A 7,691-nucleotide genomic window follows, 5' to 3' on the forward strand; every position below is an offset into this window, starting at 1 on the left:
CTCCTAACATTAGTGAACCAGATGGGTTTTTTGACAATGGTTTCATGGTCAACAGTAAATTCTTAATTCCAAATTTTTTAATTGAATTGAAATTCCACCACCTTCCATGGCGGATTCAAACCCGGATCCCCAGAACATTAGCTGAGTTTCTGGATTACTAGTCCAGCGATAATACTGCGAGGCTATCGTCTCCCCTGTAGATCAATAATACTCTAGACACAGCACTATGCATCAATGATCAATATACACAGTCATTAAGAAAGTCGATCAGAGGATGTCTATTCCCCTTTGGTTGTACATTACATTTTGGAATTTGTCCTTGCCCCTGAAAGTATGCTTTGGAACTTCAGTAGACACCTCTTGGAGCTAATGCTACATCACTCTTACTCGGTATAGTAGCAGGGACACAATCATCAGGCCAACTGAGATTCTTCTGTAGCAGCATTCACAACACTAGAGACTAAAGAATTTGGTGTTTCTGGAGATATTCTGAGAAATTGTTTTGAGATGATAACAATTGGTCAGCGTAGCGTCGCCAAATTAGTTCACTTCAATTTGAACCGTGTAAGAAATTGGACCTGTTTTTGCTAAAACTATGACTGGTACCCATTTCTCACTCGTGGCGTAGTTACGCACTAACACAATCCGTGTTGAAATGAGCGTCATTTTGCCCTCACTTCTTGTCTAGCAGCTTGACATTATTGTTGATCTATTATTGCTGAGATTTCTGGAGGTAATAAATCAAATTTAGTTCTCAACTTTCTCTTTGAGTAATAATGCAGCTGGAGTTTGGGTAGTCACACGTAGTGTTTCTAGAAGATGCCAAAAAGCTATTCACACACATAACAAACCTTGCTCTTGAAGGATTTAAAGAATGTTTCAAGGATTGTACGAATCTTTCAGCTGATCCATTGGTTGATGGATGATAAAGTATGGATTTTATATGTTGAATACCATTTACTTTGAGATAATCCTCAAACTCTTGTGAAGTAAACTGTGAACCTCACTAACAATCTGTTCTGGTTACCAAATCTTGCGAAGATTTTGTCAGGTTTTTCAATGGTTTGTTCAGATGTAGTAGATCGCATAACTTCTGGCCACTTTTGAGTGTGCATCAATTACGATAAGAAAGGGACCAGCAAAATCTACATGTAATTGTTGCCTTAGCATTTTAGGCCACTCTCAAAGGTGTAAAAGAGACAATGGTGGTTTATTTCTTATTCATGCCAAGGATACTTTCCCACTTCTCTTCAATCTAGAACCGGCCACCAAAAATAACTTGTGCTAATTCCTTCATCCAGACTATACCAAGGTGTCCTTCATGAGGTTGTTCAAGAACTTTTCCAAGCAGACTAGGTGGAATGATCACTTGGATTCCCCACAATGGACACCCCACCAAAGCATCTTTGACATCCTTGTTTCTTTCTCACATTCTGTTGTCTGGTCCTATGACTATTTCATACATAGTAAATTATACAATGGCTTCAATAATGTAGCTAAGGAACAAATTTTCCAGAATAATTCACTAATCCTAGAAAGGACCTCAATTGCGTCACATTCGTCAGACGTGGCGCTTCTAAAAAGCGTCCATATTTTTAGGTGCTTTATGTAGGCCTCTTTTTACCCTGGAGACTGCTAACTTGATTTTTTTTTCAAAAGACCCCAGCTATACAGCAAAGCAGCTGCTTTTTTGATATACCAGTTTTTGTTGTTGTCGGTGCAGACTCAATGGGCCGAATGGCCTCCTTTTGTACTGTAGGGATTCTATGATTTTGCCTGGAATCTCACCTTTCTCTGATTAGGAAAATAAGCTCTTTTAAAACCACATGGAGAGCTTTTTCTTTCTTGTCTTCCTGGCCCTTTAATCCTGTTGTTGCTTCTCCTGAGCTTTCTAATATTCTAACTGAGGACCGACAATCTTTTCTACCTTAGGATTTTTTCTCAATGAAACAAAATCCTGTCTCATCACCAATTGTCTTTCTGTAATGTCCTAACTATGTTAGGGGTTGAGGGTTTTAACAGAAAGAAAAGACTTGGTTTGCACATGTGGATTCAAACTAACCCACAATAGGTTTTATTGAAAGGTGTTCTCTACACTGCAGAATACAAAACGAAGTAAAACAACAGCTTGCAACACCCTAATGACATCACCATCAAATCATGTGATCAGTTCTTAAAACAACCTGCAACCCTTATAAATATATATCACTGATTATCCAGTTTAATGATCCTGATAAATATTGGCCACACACCAGAGTACTGCCCGCCCCCACCCCCGCCCCTAACTCTTTTTGGAGGGGACAAACTAGACCTTGGTTTAAAGTTTCATCTAAAAGACAGCACTCCAAAAACAGTTTTTCCTCAGTACTGCATTGGATTATTAGCCTAGACTTTTCACTCCAGTCTCCTAAATGGGATGTGAACCTTCTGACTGAGTGGTGAGAGTACCACAAAATGAGCCACAACAGAGGTAACAGGATTCCAAACCTCGCTTTTAGGATTTTATTTAACTACTCTCTAGCAATTTTAGGTTCAAGTACTTGAACACCTTATTTCCAAAGCTCTTGAAGTTCACCCTGCTGTCTGCAACGCATTATAGTTAGAATCATAGAATCCCTACAGTGCAGAAGGAGGCCATTCGGCCCATTGAATCTGCACCAACAACAATCCGACCCAGGCCCTATTCCTGTAACCCCATGTATGTACCATTCTAATCCCCTGACACTAAGGGACACTGAGTCCGTCCCTGTGGCTCAGAAGGGAAAGGGGAGAGCAGTAGAGCTATAGTTATTGGGGACTCGTTTGTTAGAGGGATAGATAGGAGGTTCTGTGGCAACAAGAGAGACTCACGGATGGTATGTTGCCTCCCGGATGCCAGGGTCCATGACATCTCCGACCGTGTCTTCAGGATTCTAAAGGGGGAGGGGAAACAGTCACAAGTCGTGGTGCACGTCGGCACCAAAGACATAGGTAAGAGAGGGGACGGGGATATAAAACAGGAATTCAGGGAGCTTGGGTGGAAGCTGAGAGCCAGGACAAAACAGGTTGTCATCTCTGGTATGTTGCCGGTGCCACGGGATAGCGAGTTGAGGAACAGGGAGAGAGTGCAGTTAAACACATGGATGCAGGGATGGTGAAGGAGGGAGGGTTTCAGCTATGTGGATAATTGGAACACTTTCTGGGGAAGGTGGGACCTGTACCAACAGGACGGGGTGCACCTGAACCAGAGGGGCACCAATATCCTGGGAGGGAAATTTGCTACGGCTCTTCGGGGGGGTTTAAACTAATTTGTCAGGGGGATGGGAAAAGAAGTTGTAGTCCGGAGGTCAGTGAGTGTAGTGAGGTACTGGGAAGGGTATCATGGTCAAAGGTGGGTACCAGCAGACAAGAAGGGGGGTTGAAGTGTGTCTACTTCAATGCAAGGAGCATCCGAAATAAGGTAGGTGAACTTGGGGCGTGGATTGGCACTTGGGACTACGATGTTGTGGCCATTACGGAGACATGGGTAGAACAAGGACAGGAATGGTTGTTGGAAGTTCCGGGGTATAGATGTTTCAGTAAGTGTAGGGTAGCTGGTAAAAGAGGTGGAGGAGTGGCATTGTTAATCAAGGAGAGTGTAACGGCTGCAGAAAGGCATTTTGAAGGGGATCTGCCTACAGAGGTAATATGGGCTGAGGTTAGGAATAGGAAAGGAGCGGTCACGTTGTTAGGAGTTTACTATCGCCCCCCAAATAGTAATAGAGATGTGGAGCAAGAAATTGCTAAGATTATGGATAGGTGTGGAGGTCACAGGGTAGTTGTCATGGGGGACTTTAACCTTCCAAATATTGATTGGAACCTTTATAGGTCGAATAGTTCGGATGAGGCAGTTTTTGTGCAGTGTGTGCAGGAGGGGTTCCTGACACAATATGTGGATAAGCCGACAAGAGGTGGGGCCACATTGGATTTGGTAATGGGAAATGAACCGGGCCAAGTGTTGGATTTAGTTGTGGGAGAGCACTTTGGAGATAGTGACCACAATTCGGTGTCTTTTGTTATTGCAATGGAGAGGGAGAGGGCCATGCGGCAGGGCATAGTTTACAATTGGGGGAGAGGTAATTATGATGCAATCAGGCGGGAATTAGGAAGCATAGGTTGGGAACAAAAATTGTCAGGCAAAGACACTAATGATAAGTGGAACTTTTTCAAGGAACAAATACTGCGTGTCCTTGATAGGTATGTCCCTGCCAGGCAGAGAGGAAATGGCCGAGTGAGGGAACCATGGTTCACAAAAGACGTGGAATGTCTTGTCAAGAGGAAGAAGGAAGCGTATGTTAGGTTGAGAAAACAAGGTTCAGTTGGCTCGATGGAGGGCTACAAGTTAGCAAGAAATGAGCTGAAAAAGGGGCTTAGGAGAGCTAGGAGGGGGCATGAGAAGTCCTTGGTGGGTCGGATCAAGGAAAACCCCAAGGCTTTTTACTCTTATGTGAGGAATAAAAGAATGACCAGGGTGAGGTTGGAGCTGGTCAAGGACGGTAGTGGGAATTTGTGCATGGAGTCAGAAGAGGTGATGAATGAATACTTTTCTTCGGTGTTCACCAAGCAGAGGGGCCATGTTTTTGGGGAAGAGAAGGTGTCACAGGCTGATAGGCTGGAGGAAGTAGATGTTCGGAGGGAAGATGTGCTAGCAATTTTGAATAAACTGAAAGTTGATAAGTCCCCTGGGCCTGATGAAATATATCCTAGGATTCTTTGGGAGGCAAGGGATGAGATAGTAGAGCCTTTGGCTTTGATCTTTGGGTCCTCACTGTCCACGGGGATGGTGCCAGAGGACTGGAGAGTGGCGAATGTTGTTCCTCTGTTTAAGAAAGGGAATAGAAATGACCCTGGTAATTATAGGCTGATTAGTCTTACTTCAGTGGTCGGTAAGTTGATGGAAAAGGTCCTTAGGGATAGGATTTACGACCATTTAGAAAGATGCAGATTAATCCGGGATAGTCAGCACGGATTTGTGAAGGGCAAGTCTTGCCTCACAAATTTGATAGAATTTTTTGAGGAGGTAACTAAGTGTGTAGATGAAGGTAGTGCAGTTGATGTCATGTACATGGATTTTAGTAAGGCATTTGATAAAGTCCCCCACGGTCGGCTTATGAAGAAAGTAAGGATGTGTGGGATAGAGGGAAGTTTGGCCGATTGGCTAGGTAACTGGCTTTCTAACAGAAGACAGAAGGTGGTGATGGATGGAAAATTTTCAGACTGGAAACCGATTACCAGCGGAGTGCCACAGGGATCAGTGCTTGGTCCTCTGCTATTTGTAATTTTTATAAATGACTTGGAGGAGGGGGCTGAAGGGTGGATCAGTAAATTTGCTGATGACACCAAGATTGGTGGAGTAGTGGATGAGGTGGAGGGCTGTTGTAGGCTGCAAAGAGATATAGATAGGATGCAGAGCTGGGCTGAAAAATGGCAAATGGAGTTTAACCCTGACAAATGCGAGGTGATTCATTTTGGTAGGACAAATTTAAATGTGGATTACAGGGTCAAAGGTAGGGTTCAGAAGAATGTGGAGGAACAGAGAGATCTTGGGGTTCATATCCATAGATCTCTGAAGGTTGCCACTCAAGTGGATAGAGCCGTGAAGAAGGCCTATAGTGTGTTGGCGTTCATTAACAGGGGGTTTGAGTTTAAGAGCCGTGGGGTTATGCTGCAACTGTACAGGACCTTGGTGAGACCACATTTGGAATATTGTGTGCAGTTCTGGTCACCTCACTACAAGAAGGATGTGGAGACACTGGAAAGAGTGCAAAGGAGATTTACCAGGATGCTGCCTGGTTTGGAGGGTAGGTCTTATGATGAAAGGTTGAGGGAACTTGGGCTTTTCTCTTTGGAGCGGAGGAGGTTGAGAGGAGACTTGATAGAGGTTTATAAGATGATGAGGGGGATAGATAGAGTGAACGTTCCAAGACTATTTCCTCGGGTGAGTGGAGTGGTAACTAGGGGGCATAACTATAGGGTTCATGGTGGGAGATATAGGCAGGATGTCCGAGGTAGGTTTTTTACTCAGAGAGTGGTTGGGGTGTGGAATGGACTGCCTGCAGGGATAGTGGAGTCAGAAACTTTAGGAACATTTAAGAAGCTTTGGATAGGCACGTGGAGTACTTCGGGATGATAGGGAGGAAATAGCTTGATCTGGGTTTCAGACAAAGCTCGGCACAACATTGTGGGCCGAAGGGCCTGTTCTGTGCTGTACTGTTCTATGTTCTAATTTAGCATAGCCAATCAACATCACCCACACATCTTTGGACTGTGGGAGGAAACCCGAGCACCCGGAGGAAACCCATGCAGACACGGGGAGAACATGCAAACTCCACACAGGCAGTGACCTGAGGCCGGAATTGAACCCGTCCCTGGCGCTGTGAGGCAGCAGTGCTAACCACTGTGCCACCGTGCCGCATTATAAAAGTTATAAAACAAATAGATGGCTTTGTATTAAACTGGAACATGTAAGCTGAAAAAATAAAAAGAATCATTGACCTTAAATTCTCGATGTTGATTTAATTTGCCAAATATGTCTCACATATTGACAATATACTTCAAGTATGGATGCCAATGACAAATTCAAATAGGAATGGTTAAATTGCTGATTCAGCAAAGAATGAATAAAAACTTGACATGGAGACAGAATTGAAATGTGGTTGGAGTGGAGCTGAGGGCAGGCAAGTGAAGTCTGAATGATCCTGTGTTACTTGACACCACTGTGTAGATTTTTTGCACTTTTGTAATTATTAACATAGTTTTCTAGCATATTTTATAATTTAGGAATACTTAAATCAACACAACTCAGACATGCTTTGTGAAAGCCCATTTTCCAAAATGGAGAGGAAAGCCAAGTCCAGGGAGTCCGTAGGGAAGCAAGGTCAACACTTGGGGCAGTATTTTACAATGCCCATCGGCAAGTCTGGAGGTTGGCGCCAGGCTGGGGGGAGCTGTCTTGTAAAATGTAGCCTGTGGCCTGTATGGCACATATCCATCTTCCCCAAAACTGTCTTCCATTTTACAGGGGCTGGCAGACGCAGCTCACCTGCCTACCCTTAGGCCCATTCGAGGCCCTTAAGAGGCCAGCCAAGGGCCACATTCGCCACTATTTTATATGCAGCAGGGGCAATGCTAATTTGGTAGCCTGGGAGCTTTAGCTGCGTGGGCTGATGTCGTGCAAGGGGGGGATTTGGAGGAACCTCTTTTAGGGTTTCATCCTGTGTTCATTATAGGGAATCCCTCAAGATCGTTTCCACCCCACCTTTCACCACTACCCCTCCAGGCCTCTCAAACCCAGCTCCTAACTTCCTCAGTCTCCTCAGTGAGGCCAACAAAGCAGGCCCCACCGATACCCCGGGCTTATCTTCAGTCTGGCCTCCATTCACTTCTGTTCTTTTGGGATTGGCTGCAGTTCCAGCAATGGCCACCACCCAAACCTGGTGCTGCTGGAATTGTAGAGCTACTGGCCATATGGCAGGATTTCCTCCTTAGATGTCACCAGAGTCTCATCTTCTGCCAGTTAACACTCAACTGATCATAAAACGCAGCCAGTATTGGTGGGGATGCAGTACCGCTGACGTTTTGAATGGTAGGCTGGTAAACTTGGCCATAGGAAAAACCCTGCCCTATGTTATAATGATGATAGCAATGGCAGATTCATTAAATAGACAGAAGAA

This window comes from Mustelus asterias, chromosome 7 (assembly GCF_964213995.1).
Source record: "Mustelus asterias chromosome 7, sMusAst1.hap1.1, whole genome shotgun sequence".
Classification (NCBI taxonomy): Eukaryota; Metazoa; Chordata; class Chondrichthyes; order Carcharhiniformes; family Triakidae; genus Mustelus; species Mustelus asterias.